The sequence below is a fragment of the Coregonus lavaretus genome, assembly GCF_964263955.1.
Source record: "Coregonus lavaretus genome assembly, chromosome: 2".
NCBI classification, from domain to species: Eukaryota; Metazoa; Chordata; class Actinopteri; order Salmoniformes; family Salmonidae; genus Coregonus; species Coregonus lavaretus.
In genome coordinates, this window is record NC_139989.1 from 53630333 (window position 1) to 53644186 (window position 13854).

The 13854-nt window shown below is 42.5% G+C and overlaps 1 pseudogene across 1 annotated transcript; it reads left to right on the forward strand.

The window, feature by feature from the left end:
• The first annotated feature begins 812 nt into the window (after positions 1-812).
• On the forward strand, positions 813-7932 carry LOC311139679 (inter-alpha-trypsin inhibitor heavy chain H3-like; annotated as a pseudogene). Its single transcript has 3 exons — positions 813-893; positions 4902-5551; positions 7234-7932. The product of its transcript is annotated as an inter-alpha-trypsin inhibitor heavy chain H3-like (transcript).
• The last annotated feature ends 5922 nt before the right edge of the window (positions 7933-13854 follow it).

Below are 13854 nucleotides of genomic sequence, written 5' to 3' on the forward strand. Positions count from 1 at the left end.
TGCATGTGTGCCCATATGTCCCAAGCTTCTGTGGCATACTTGTCACTGTCATTGTTTGATATATGCTGTCTGTGTGGCCAGCTGATAATCTCTGCAACCATGGAGTGTGCTGTGCTCTCAGTCAGAAGTCCCTAATCATCCCCTGCAGGAGACCCAGTCTCTCCCCCTTCAAGCATAGCCTAGCCTCCTCCTCCTCCTTTTCCTCCTCTTCCTCCTTTTCCTCCTCCTCCTCCTCCTCCTCCTCCTCCTCTCCTCCTCCTCTTCCTCCTCTCCCATACTCTGTAGAATAAGCACTGGAAAAATTGGAACTAAGATACTTACCAGCAATGAGAGAAACGCCATAGTCAACACCAATGGCAATGGACAACTAACAATGGATAAGTATGGGCATGTGTGCAGAGATACAAAACCCTCTCAGGGGTGGTCGCCTTATTTGCCTGGACCCATAATAACACAGGTTCCAATAAGCACCCTCAATGGAGAGGTCCCTGAGTAGGCTTCATCTGGGTCTGTGCAACCATCCATATAACTTGTGAAACCCATGTTAAGCCCTAGGAGGTGTTTTTCTGAAAGCTCAGGTCAGACCAAGCAGTGGGTGGGTGCATCCTGCAGGCTGTGAGGCTGGGTGAGGCTGGGTGGTTCTGGGTTGCAGCCTAAGAAGGAGCCGTATGTGACTCAATGATTCATAAAGCTGAATAATTCATTGGCTGGAGGCATGTAGAGCTCTCTCCCTCTGCCTCTGCCTCTCCGTCCCTGGTGAACCGTCTCTCTCTGACTCTGCTCTGACAGACCTACTGCAGTAAGTAGTCACTATGCGGACAGGCAAGAAAGGACAGAACAACTCCAGTAAGAAGTCACTATACAGCCAGGCTACAAAGGACAGACTTACTGCAGTGAGTAGACGGCCAGGCTACAGAGGGCAGAAATAGCTATGTTGCCAAAACTGTCATCTTTCTCCAATGCAGTGTCACGGGAACCCACTGGGAGTGCAGGCTTTTGTTCCAGCCCAATGTACACCTGATTCAATTCATCAACCAATTATCAAGCCCTTAAATCAGGTGCGTTAGCATTGGGCTGTGTGTGTTCATGTGATCAGGTTGATGAGTAGACTATGTTAATGATGCTTAAAACTGGGACTCACAGAATGCTCACAGATAGAGGGCTGCTAATTCCTCAATCCCCTGTGTGTGTGTGTGTGTGTGTGTGTGTGTGTGTGTGTGTGTGTGTGTGTGTGTGTGTGTGTGTGTGTGTGTGTGTGTGTGTGTGTGTCTTGGTGTGCTGTGCCTGTCTAGGTGCTGCAGTACACACAGGCAGGCAGAAGCGGTGCTGATGTAAGCACAATACATTTTTAAACAGCTGGAATTATTAACCCGCTCATAAGTAGGCTCCTACTGCTCACAGTCTTCTACCAGAGGAGCAAGAGGTTTCTGTAACATTTTCAATCAAATTCAATGGTGTTTTCTTGGCTTACAGTACATACAGTACCGTACCGTGTAGTGCAATGCAACAATAAGAGCAAATCATGTACTTCTCTAAGAGGAACCTATCTCTGCCAAATGGAATGTATCTCCATCAGATTCACTTGACATTCTATTTTCCTTGAGGAACACAGCATTTCTTTTTTTTTTTAAATAAGTTAAAAAAGGACTTGTTTTGCAAGACGAGAGGAGGTTAGCCTGGAAAGAGAAGAGGGAGTTGGGAGTGATGTGATGGGGATGGAGGAGACGTGTGGAGAGCGCGGGAGAGAGAGAGAGAGAGAGAAAGAGAGACAGAGAAAGAGAGAGAAAAAGAGAGAGAGAGGGAGGGAGTAAGTAGGCCAACATGGTTTGCTGGTGAGAATGAAGCCACCAGAATATCTGCAGAGAGCACTCCCCCCTCCTTTCTCCCCATCCTCTCTTTTCCCAGCCCCCACCTCTCTCTCTTTCTCTCCCTCCTCACCCTCCTTTCTCATCATCCCCTATTGTCCATACCCCAGAACTTGCTTTGTGGAGTGTGGTGTCAAAAAAGCAGAGCATCTCTTTATTACAGACAGACCTCTCCCCATCTTTACAACCATTGAATCTATATGTTATGACAGTTTACAATCTAAGGTAACGCCAAGTAATTAAGTCTCCTCAACTTCAACAGCCACACCATTCATTACCAGATTCAGCTGAAGTCTAGAACTTAGGGAATTATTTGTACCAAATACAATGCTCTTAGTTTTAGAGATGTTCAGGACTAGTTTATTACTGGCCACCCATTTCAAAACAGACCGCAACTCTTTGCTAAGGGTTTCAGTGACTTCGTTAGCTGTGGTTGCTGACGCGTAGCGTATATGGTTGAATCATCAGCATACATGGACACACATGCTTTGTTTAATGCCAGTGGCAGGTCATTGGTAAAAATAGAAAAGAGTAAAGGGCCTAGAGAGTAGAGCCTAGAGAAGGTTCTCATTGAAGCGTTCATGTTACAAGCAGGAACTATGATACTATACTGTCACCTAGTGTCTATGAGTAGTACTGTCAATGTGTCAGCCTCCCTCTCCTTGTAGCGACATGACGTCATCATGCATAGCAGACAGAGGGCACATCCTCTGCCCAGGCGCTGCTGACGCATGCCAGATCTTATAAGGCATGGATAGATATTTTTGACATATCAGCTAACCACATCATATGTTCTAGCAATAAGTCAGTCAATGACACAGTCGATGACGTTGTATGTAAGCATTGGTTGATTCATGCAACATCTGACCAGGGGAAAGCGACCTGAATTGTTTTGGTCGAATTCTGACCTGATCTAACTGAACATTCTGTAACCTTGTACCTTGCTGAACCAGCTGTGCAAGCAGTATGAAGCAGAGGCATGACAACCTGGTTAAGGATCAAGAGAAAATGGACACCTGCCTTCTTGGCTGCACCCTTCCTGTGCCCCTTTTTGTTTTGTTTCTCCCCCAACTGGAAGGTAGGCTATTTTAGGAAAGATAGCATGTCCCACAAAGATAGCATGAGTATAGCCTAGTGAGCAAAAGACAACACAAAAAAAAATACAATAAAAGAGAACTCTAAACAGCAGTAATCAAGTAATTTACCATTCGCAAAGAAAGAGGATATATCCAGATTACAACCTCTCACTTTCAGTTAACTGAAAATTGAACCTTTTTCAAAATATCGCCCTTTCTAAAACAAGCCATACAAAGCTGGTTGCAATTCCAGTTTCATCCTCCAGAAAAGACAGAACAGATATTACAACAAATAAAAATGGTTAAATTCAAATATTCAAATTTATTTTAATTTTTTACTTTCATTATAAAAACGTATTATCTTTGTTAATGATATTATGAATAGGAAAGGTGGAGTTATGTCAAATGCAAACATACAGTACAGTATATATCTGTAGCTCATTTGGTAGAGCATGGCGCTTGTAACGCCAGGGTAGTGGGTTCGATCCCCGGGACCACCCATACGTAAAAATGTATGCACACATGACTGTAAGTCGCTTTGGATAAAAGCGTCTGCTAAATGGCATATTATTATATTATTATGGAAATGTTTGCTCTATCCAAAATTACAACCAACTGATTGCAGCATTACCAAAAAAAAATGGAGGAGGCAAGTGGACGGGGGAGAAGGTAGGAAACTTGTTTTTCTGCCCTTTATTAAAGACCAAAATTGGCAACAACAAAAAAATAAAATAAAAATGTATACATGTTTTACTTGAGGACCAAAATGTTGACCGAGTGTGATGAAAGGAGTCAGGCGCAGGAGGGTAATCACCGAATACAGCGTTTAATCCTTCGTTAACACACAAATGCGCTCAAATCCAATAAACATAGGCACAGGGGAAAATTCTACCCTGGCAACAGCAAGGTAAGGGTAGCTCAACCGCGCTACACACAGCTCACTTTCAAACAATCACCCACACAGACAACGAAGCAGAGCGAACACTTATACAATGAATAATGAGGGCTAAGGACCAGGTGTGTGTGATTGATAGGACAAGACAAATGGAGTGATGATAAATGGATCGGCAATAGCTAGTAAGCCGGTGACGCCGAACGCCGAAACCTGCCTGAACAAGGAGGCAGCCTCGGCGGAAGTGCCATACAGGTTGCAAAATAGTGAGGAAGAGATATTTCGATGTGCCGATTCCATGGCACATGGTTTATGAACTGATACACAAAATAACGCCAGATTCAAAACTTAGTTTTTCAATTTAAATTATTATACAAAATTCTTGCCACAAACAGAATGTTATGTATATGGATCATACAACCATCTCAGCTCTGCAGATGTAGCTATGAAGAGACAGAATCATTAGATCACTTATTTTGTTATTGCCCCCATGTAGCTTGTTTCTGATCACAGGTTCAGGAGGGGCTGAAAAAATCGCATTTATCAAAAATTAACCCTACAAATAGCATTGTTGGGAGATTTGGAAAACCATGGTCAATCAATCATTGTAAAAAATATGTATCTTTAACTTACAATCTGACAGATTAGACAGGTTCAGAATTTAAGTAAAACATCACTGCACAGTTGAAAAATATATGGCACATGGAAATCATAAGAGGGTGGTTTACAGAGATACTGTAGGTGGGATGGACAGAGTAGCTGAGGGGTGGGTTTAAAAGCTCATGACTGAAAACACAATGTATAATTTATAAGTACTATCTATCTAGATGTAATCTATATCAACATATCAAATAATTTTATTCTTGCTATCTAATTACTGTAAAAAATAAATATATAATAATAAATACAAAAAGTGCCATGTATGTAAAATGTGTGTAGAATGTACATGTAAAACAGAAAGGAAAACGCTGCACACTGAACATGTAACAACTAAAGAAAAAGCTGTAAAAACAAAGTTTATTTTTGTCCTCCGAAGAGGATGGGCCCCAAAAAATAAATAAATAAAAGGTGCATTGTGACAGCTGTGGAGAGCAGGACCTGAACAAAGACCTGGTCATTGTCTATGACGTCCACAGGAACACGTCCATGGGAGTCAAAATGATATTTTGTCCATCACCTTGCTCCCAGTGACCTACCACGCATACCAAAAAATGTGGTCTTCATCGTTGATCGGAGTGGCTCCATGCATGGCAGGAAAATGGAGCAGACCTGTGAGGCCTTGTTGAAGATCCTGGTAGACCTGGCAGAGGACAACCACTTTGGCCTAATCACCTTCGACTACTTTGTATCTACCTGGAAGAAGGAGCTGCTGCCGGCCAACCAGGAAAACCTGGAGGCTGCCAAGAGCTTTGCACTACACATTCACGACAGAGGAGCCACCGACATTAATGCTGCAGTCTTGGAGGGCACAGCCATGTTACACCGACTCCCACGAGAGGGCTCAGCCTCCCTCCGCACACTGCTCACTGATGGAGACCCAACCACAGGTGAGACCAACCTGGAAAAGATCCACAAGAACGTAAAGGAAGCCATTGGTAAGAAATTCCCGCTCTACTGTCTTGGCTTTGGAATGGATGTCAACTTTGAGTTCCTGGAGAAGATGGCACAGTGTGGGATGCAGAATATATGAGGAATCTGATGCTGCTCTGCAGCTGCAAGAAAGGGAACACACACTGTGTATTCACACTACAGTCTCTGCACTACAATGGATTTGAATTTTTTCTTACATACACTACATGACCAAAAGTATGTGGACGCCTGCTCGTCGAACATCTCATTCCAAAATCATGGGCATTAATATGGAGTTGGTCCCCCCCTTTGCTGATATAACAGCCTCCACTCTTCTGGGATGGCTTTCCACTTGATAATAATAATAATAATAATAATATGTTGGAACATTGCTGTGGGGATTTGCTTCCATTCAGCCACAAGAGCATTAGTGAGGTCTGGCACTGATGTTGGCGTTCCAATTCATCCCAAAGGTGTTAGATGGGGTTGAGGTCAGGGCTCTGTACAGGCCAGTCAAGTTCTTCCACACCGATCTCGACAAACAATTTCTGTATGGACCTCGTTTGCACAGGGGCATTGTCATGCTGAAACAGGAAAGGGCCTTCCCCAAACTGTTGCCACAAACATGGAAGCACAGAATCGTCTAAAATGTCATTGCATGCTGTAGCGTTAAGATATCCCTTCATTGGAGCTAAGGGGCCTAGCCTGAACCATGAAAAACAGCCGCAGACCATTATTCCTCCTCCACCAAACTTTACAGTTGGCACTATATATATTCGGGCAGGTAGCGTTCTCCTGGCGTTCTCACCATCTCTTGTCCTTTGGACTGCCAAATGGTGAAGGGTGATTAATCAATCCAGAGAACACGTTTCCACTGCTCCGGAGTCCAATGGCGGCGAGCTTTACACCACTCCAGCCGACGCTTTGCATTGCGCATGGTGATCTTAGGCTTGTGTGCGGCTGCTCAGCCATTTCATGAAGCTCCCGACGAACAGTTCTTGTGCTGACCTTGCTTCCAGAGGCAGTTTGGAACTCGGTAGTGAGTGTTGCAACCGAGGACAGACAATCTTTACATGCTTCAGCACTTGGCAGTCCCGTTCTGTGAGCTTGTGTGGCCTACCACTTCGCGGCTGAGCCGTTGTTGCTCCTAGACATTTCCACTTCACAATAACAGCACTTACAGTTGACCGGGGCTCTAGCAGGGCCGAAATTTGACAAACTGACTTTTTGGAAAGGTGACATTCTCTGACGGTGCCATGTTGAAAATCACTGAGCTCTTCTGTACGGGCCATTCTACTGCCAATGTTTGTCTATGGAGAATGCATGGCTGTTTGCTCGATTTGATACACCTGTCAGCAACGGGTGTGGCTGAAATAGCCAAATCTACTAATTTGAAGGGGTGTCCACATACCCTTGGCTATGTAGTGTAGCTCAACATAAATCATAAAACACAAATGATCAAAAATGGTCCCGACTAAGCTTCAGTAAATGGAATATAAAAGGGCTGAACCAACCTTTAAAGCGCAATTAGATTGTATTTCATCTAAGGAGGCTTGACTGTTATATCCTGATTTCCTCAATGTAGATTTTTTGAGAGGCAACAAGGAGGAGCAGGGGGCAGGACTAATGGATTCTGTACATTTACATTTTAGTCATTTAGCAGACACTCTTATCCAGAGTGTCTTATAGGAGCAATTAGGGTTGAGTGCCATGCTCAAGGGCACATTGATAGATTTTTCACCTAGTTGGCTCTGGGATTCAAACCAGCGACCTCTCGGTTACTGGCCCAACACTCATAACAACTAGGCTACCTGTACTGTATGATTAACAGGGATTTTATGAAGAGGTGGCCTCACCCCTATTGATGGACATGCAGATGGTGTACCTGAGTGGGGCTAACCTGACCCAGACCAACTTCAGCCAGTACTACAACGGCTCCAAGATCGTGGTGTCTGGCAAGATCACCGACAACAACATAGAGATGTTCACCGCAGAGGTCATAGCCATATCAAAAATAAATAGGGTGATGTACTCTGAGACAATACCAATGGAGGACCCCATTGAAGCCAGTTCTGACAGCCACATCCAGAGGCTGTAGGACTACCTCACTGTAAAGCAGCTACTGGACAAAAAGGTGCAGTCGAGTGGGAAGGCGAAAGAGAAGGTGTAGAATGAGGCCCTGGATCTTTGTCGGAAGTGTGGCTTCGTGACTCATCTCACCTCCATGGTGGTCACCAAGCCCCAGGGAGAGGACTCACAGGTGGCCCACAAACCCAAGGAGGGGGAGAAGCCCTCAGGATCCAGGCAAGGCTTCTCCGGGTCAATCTTCCAGTTCATGAGCGGCCAACCCGGACTCCCCAGGCCCCCTGCACAGACAGTGCCAGATTATGGTGGACAAACTCAGACAATGGGAGGAGGAGGAGGAGGAGAAGGAGGAGTCGGCTTGATGCTTGATGCTGAGGAGGAGCATGAGTCATATCCTGCCTATAAAATAGTGAGACCTATCATGAGGTTCCTGTTGCCAGCTTGAAACTTAAGATTCAGGACAAAGAAGTAGCTGTCTCCAGGAGCTTTGCTGTGGATCTCAGTGTTCGCTCTGCCTCCACCGTGGCATGCTGGTTGCTGACTCTTCAGTCTGCCCTACAGGGGGAGCTAGTTGATTTCACCGTCACACAACTCTAAATGACCATGTATACTGAACAAAAATATAAACGCAACATGCAACAATTTCAACGATTTTACTGAGTTACAGTTCATATAAGGAAATCAGTCAATTGAAATAAATAAATGAGGCCCTAATCTATGGATTTCACATGGCTGTACAAGGGTGCAGCCATGGGTGGGCCAGAAAAGGATACATTTATTCAACAAGGAATTTGTAACAGGAGATGTTAGAAGTGTTATTATGTGAACTCATAGAACTCTATAAAGAAACCTCAGTCTTTATTGTTGCTCTTCTTAATTCTAGAACATAATTACTGAATGTATAGTGTTTATCAGTTGATGATGGGAGCAACTATACTGAACAAAAATATAAACACAACATGTAAAGTGTTGGTCCACAGCGGTTGCCAGAGAATTGAATGTTCAACGTCGTTTTAGAGAATTTGGCAGTATGTCCACTTGGCCTCACAACCGCAGACCACTTGTAACCACGCCAGCCCAGGACCCCCACATCCGGCTTCTTCACCTGAGGGATTATCTGAGACCAGCCACCCGGACAGCTGAGAAAATTGTGGGTTTGCACAACCAAAGAATTTCCGCACAAACGGTCAGAAAGCGTTTCAGGGAAGCTCATCTGGGTGCTCGTTATCCTCACCAGGGTCTTGACCTGACTGCAGTTCGGCGTCGTAACCAACTTCAGTGGGCAAATGCTCACCTTCGATGGCCACTGGCATGCTGGAGAAGTGTGCTCTTCACAGATTGATCCCGGTTTCAACCATACCGGGCAGATGGCAGACAGCGTATATATGGCATCATGTGGGCGAGCGGTTAGCTGACGTCAACATTGTGAACAGAGCGCCCCATGGTGGCAGTGGGGTTAAGGTATGGGTAGGCATAAACTACGGACAACGAAAACAATAGCATTTTATCGATGGCAATTTGAATGCATAACGAGATCCTTATTGAGACTTTTACTTTTGATTCTTCAGTATATTTAAAACCAAAGACTTTTAGACTTTTACTCAAGGAGTATTTTACTGGGTGACTTTCACGTTTACTTCAGTCATTTTCTATTAAGATATCTTTACTTTTACTCAAGTATGATAATTGGGTACTTTTTCCACCACTGGCTATTGGTACTCTGTAATTACAAGTAAGTACCCCTCAAGATAAACGTAATTATAACTAGCCAAATCCTGTGTAACATCTAGTATTTACATTGTACTTATGTGAATATTACATGTACTCTATGGCGTACTAGTGTGTTTATTCTCCCACTTGGATGGCGCTTCCAGAAGCTATAAATTGAGGGCCAGGTTGTCAGGATGGGTAATGTACTGTATAAGTACACATTAATTACAAAATAAGTATCCCTCAAGATACACGTCATTTTAACTAGCTAAATCCTGTGTAACAACTAATAATTGCATTGTACGTAGGCAAACATTACATGTACTATGCTTTGAAATAGTGTCTTATTCCTCATCTGAGATGACACTCGTACTAGATCTGTTTTCGTAAGCTCAACCAAGTTAACCCAGATAGTATGCTTTATTTTTGGGGCAAGTACTAGCAACAATGTTGACTGGAGATATATTTTGAACAGTGCACTTTCATGGTTAAATAATTATAGCCTATGGCTATAATCGCTCAGACACCCAGCGCTTCCACAAGGGATCCCAACCTTTGTCACAGTTGTTAATGAATCGGATGCAGCTGAGAAGAAACAAAACAATTAGTTGGTGAATTTAGTGGAAACCTGCCCATTTGTAACAAGCATGGCAACAAGCATTCCTTGTTACACTTCTGTAATTACAGATCGAAATTACTACCAGTTACATGTTGTTATTAAACTGTAACTATGAGTTGTTAGTTAACTACAATACTTGTTACAGTGTAATAAGGACGCATTAATAGGACGTTTTACAAAAAAAATCGATCTTAAGGGGTCTATCAGTGACAGAGTGGACAACAGATACTCAAAACAGAAAGATTTTCCCCTCTAAAAATAAATGTTAAATACAAACAATTCTAAAATATGGAAAATTATTCATTTGAAAATCCCCAATAAAAACATAATCATTTTATTAGAACTTTCAGCACTCTGATGGAGTTGACATTAAACAGAAGTTTGACAGAGTTGATGTTTTACAGTTAACAAAAATGTAATTGTTCTTCTTCATTCAAGTGGTATACACAGTAGCAATTCTAAAACCTAATAAAAAAAACATATTTGAACCAAAATTCATATTCTATCTTAATCTATTAGATAGATGGAGTTGACAGTTTATGGTTGTGACCATGGTGATTCCAATATTGTTTCTTTAAATCTATCAAAAGGAGAGAACTTAACAGATCATGAGTGGTCTTGTTGCACTACATGTTATGAGGACATGAAGAAGGGGTCCTTGTTGTATAGCTGACCCTGCTTATTCCTGATTAATTTATGATTTTAGACAAATCTGACGGAGTTCACCAAATCTCCTGACACATCTTTTAGGAATCACAGTTTTGAGAGAAATATTATTTAAAGTCACAGAGTGTCACGTACGTTGATGAACGGGTCAGAGCAAGGCGCAGCGTGATATGCAAACATGTTTATTACACGAATAAACAATAAACTAACGACACGTGAAGTCCTAAGGTAACACAACAAACCTTATACAGAACAAGATCCCACAACCCACTAGTGCCAATAGGCTGCCTAAGTATGGTCCCCAATCAGAGACAACAAGCAACAGCTGCCTCTGATTGGGAACCACACCGGCCAACATAGATCTAGACATACTAGACTTACATTACATTTTAGTCATTTAGCAGACGCTCTTATCCAGAGCGACTTACAGTTAGTGAATACATATATATATATATTTTTTTTATACTGCCCCCCCCCCGGGGAAACGAACCCACAACCCTGGCGTTGCAAACGCCATGCTCTATCAACTGAGCTACATCCCTGCCGGCCATTCCCTCCCCTACCCTGGACGACGCTGGGCCAATTGTGCGCCGCCCATGAGTCTCCCGGTCGGCTGCGACAGAGCCTGGATCTCTAGTGGCATGGTTAGCACTGCGATGCAGTGCCTTAGACCACTGCGCCACTCAGGAGTTAAAACATATAACATAGACCTACACCCAGTGGCGGCTCCTGAAAAAATTCTCAGGGGGGGCAATTTTTCTGATGATTTAGGTGACCTACACACATTTTTAAAAAGATATGTCCAGCAACAACATGAAGACAGGGGCAGCATATAAGTCAATACCAGAAGCATTTATTGACTGATCTCAAAAGTGTTGGCTTACAAAATCAAAATAAGTTATCACAGTAAAAATAATCAAGGGTGTTCTTTCACATTCCTCAACACTGCATAAACAATATGCATTTCCATAAACAAATGAAATATCAGCTGAAAATACAGCATCTTGGTATTTGTTCAGATTGCAGGATCAACAAGAGCTTTTACCACATGTTTTGCCTCATGGTTGAATTGGAAATATGTGCACCTGAGCATAATTCACAACAAGCAAGCAGGAGCTTTTGATAGAGGCTACTGAAAACATTGATGCAAGTTATTGGTAATAAGAAATTTTTATAGACTTCCATATTCTGCCCTCTTGTATAGATTTGTGAAAATGAACAGTGATAGACATTTTGCCTGAAAACAGAATTTGAAAGTAATTTCTAGAAAAGGTAAACACAGCTATCTGTATGGCTTTGTAAAAATGAACAACCATATTCTGGCCAATTGTATAGATTTGTAAATATGAACAACCATATTCTGGCCAATTGTATAGATTTGTAAAAATGAACATGAACAGATTATTTTTTTTTTTACTTTTTTTTAAATGAAAAATAACTATTTTAAACAACATCAACTGTGAACTGATTTGGGCGTGTGTGTGTTAAAGAGACAGACAGGGAGGGACAAAGAGAGAGAGAGGCTACATTACTTGTACTGAAACTGTTCTCTTCTCTGTTTCAATACAGCAAAGCGTTCAATGACTTTCTCATTGAAATCAGGCATGCTGAGGACTAGTTCCTTCTCCATGGAAAGCATGGCCAGTGCATTCAGACGTTCCTAGCCCATTGAATTTCGCAGGAATGTCTTAACTCGTGTCAAAGTTGAGAAACATCTCTCAGCTTCAGCTGTTGTCATGGGAGTAGTTATGAGGATGTTCAACAGAGTCACAGTCTCAGAGAACATCTCCTGGAGGTTGTAGCTCATGAGAACCTGGTACAGTGCCAGTGCACCACAGCAGCCCTTGAATTCAGGATTCTCATAGATCAGAGATAGTTCTGTCTTGAGCTTTGCCTTGCTCAGCATGGGGTATGCATTCACAGTGGCATTCAGAGCCTCATCAGGAAATGAATGGCAGTACCTTTCAAACATGTCTGCTTGCAGTAAGGTAGCACTCACAAGGTGGCCAGAGAAAGAGAACCTTTCTTTGGTGTGATCCAGGATGGTGTTGCAGACCTCTTCAGACAGCCTCTGCTTCTCCTCTTCTCTCAAAGCTGTTCTGGGTCTTTTGGCTCCTGTTGCTTCTTGCAGCTGCTGTTGAGAGGAGTCCCTGAAGGCAAACAGACCAATGTGTTTGTTGGCTTTGTACAGTATTGTTGTCTATGTGATGCACAGGTATATGCAATGTATCCATGTATAGTACAAATACTTCAGTTCCACTTAAAATGGGCAGGGATGCATAAAGTCTTTAGTGTTTAAGTTAGCCTTTGTGTCTCACATAGCCTGGATGTTCAGCACAGTATACAGTGGTGCTCATAAGCTTATGATCCCATGCTAAAGTTGACTAAAAAGAGGAATAAAAAAGAAAAGAAAATTGGTGTCCTTAAAGGTTGGATTTTCCAACTTTTTTAATTAAGTCATTAAGATCAATTTCCAAAATATGATTTTTTTATTTTTTTATTCCTCTTTTTAGTCAACTTTAGAATGTGTTCATACACTTATGAGCACCACTGTACAGTACACATAGTATATAAAATAAGCTAGATTACACCACTGGCCATATATAATGAGAATAATGTAATTTCAAACACAAATGCAGTCTCCTTTCATGCATACATTTTCAAATAAAGCTCTGCTTTGAGAAAGATCGAATGATATTGTTTAATCTTACCTTATGGCCTGCACACTGCTTGTGAAGCTGTCGAGGGCACGTTTGATAAAGACAGCATCGATGTCCTTCTTCTGTAGCTTCTGGTACAGAATGTCGACGTGGGGCATGATTTTGTGAAAAAGCCGCAGGAAAAAAATAAAATCTTCATCATGTAGCATCCTCACGTAGCCAGATGCCTCTCTCACGGTGGGCTGGTCAAATGAACCCAATGAACCCGTCCGAATGGCTTCAAAACATTCTATGAGGTCGTCTCGATTCTCGTAGACAGTGTTCACGACTCTGCTTAGTAGAAACCTGTTGAATTATTAAATTTGGTCTGGGAGGTCCTAATTGTTTCGTTGCCAATTTATCTTGATTTGTTCGCCGACAAAAAGGAACTTCTTTCAAAGAGACAATCGAGTTGCACTGAAGGCTAGCCATTTTGACAGTAGTAGTGAATTGATTGATGAGGCTACCCGCTCTTTTCTTAGTTACGTTCATGGTTATGTTACGTATGACGAAAGCGCGTAAGTGCAAGCCCTCAGAAACCCATAGAGATTGTATTGAAAGCTCTGATATTTGAAAAAAATTGATTTTACATTAGAGGCTATGAGAGACTTCTGGGCGATTTTCAACCTGACTGAAATCGCCCCAAAACGGGCGGGGACATTTGAAGCACGAC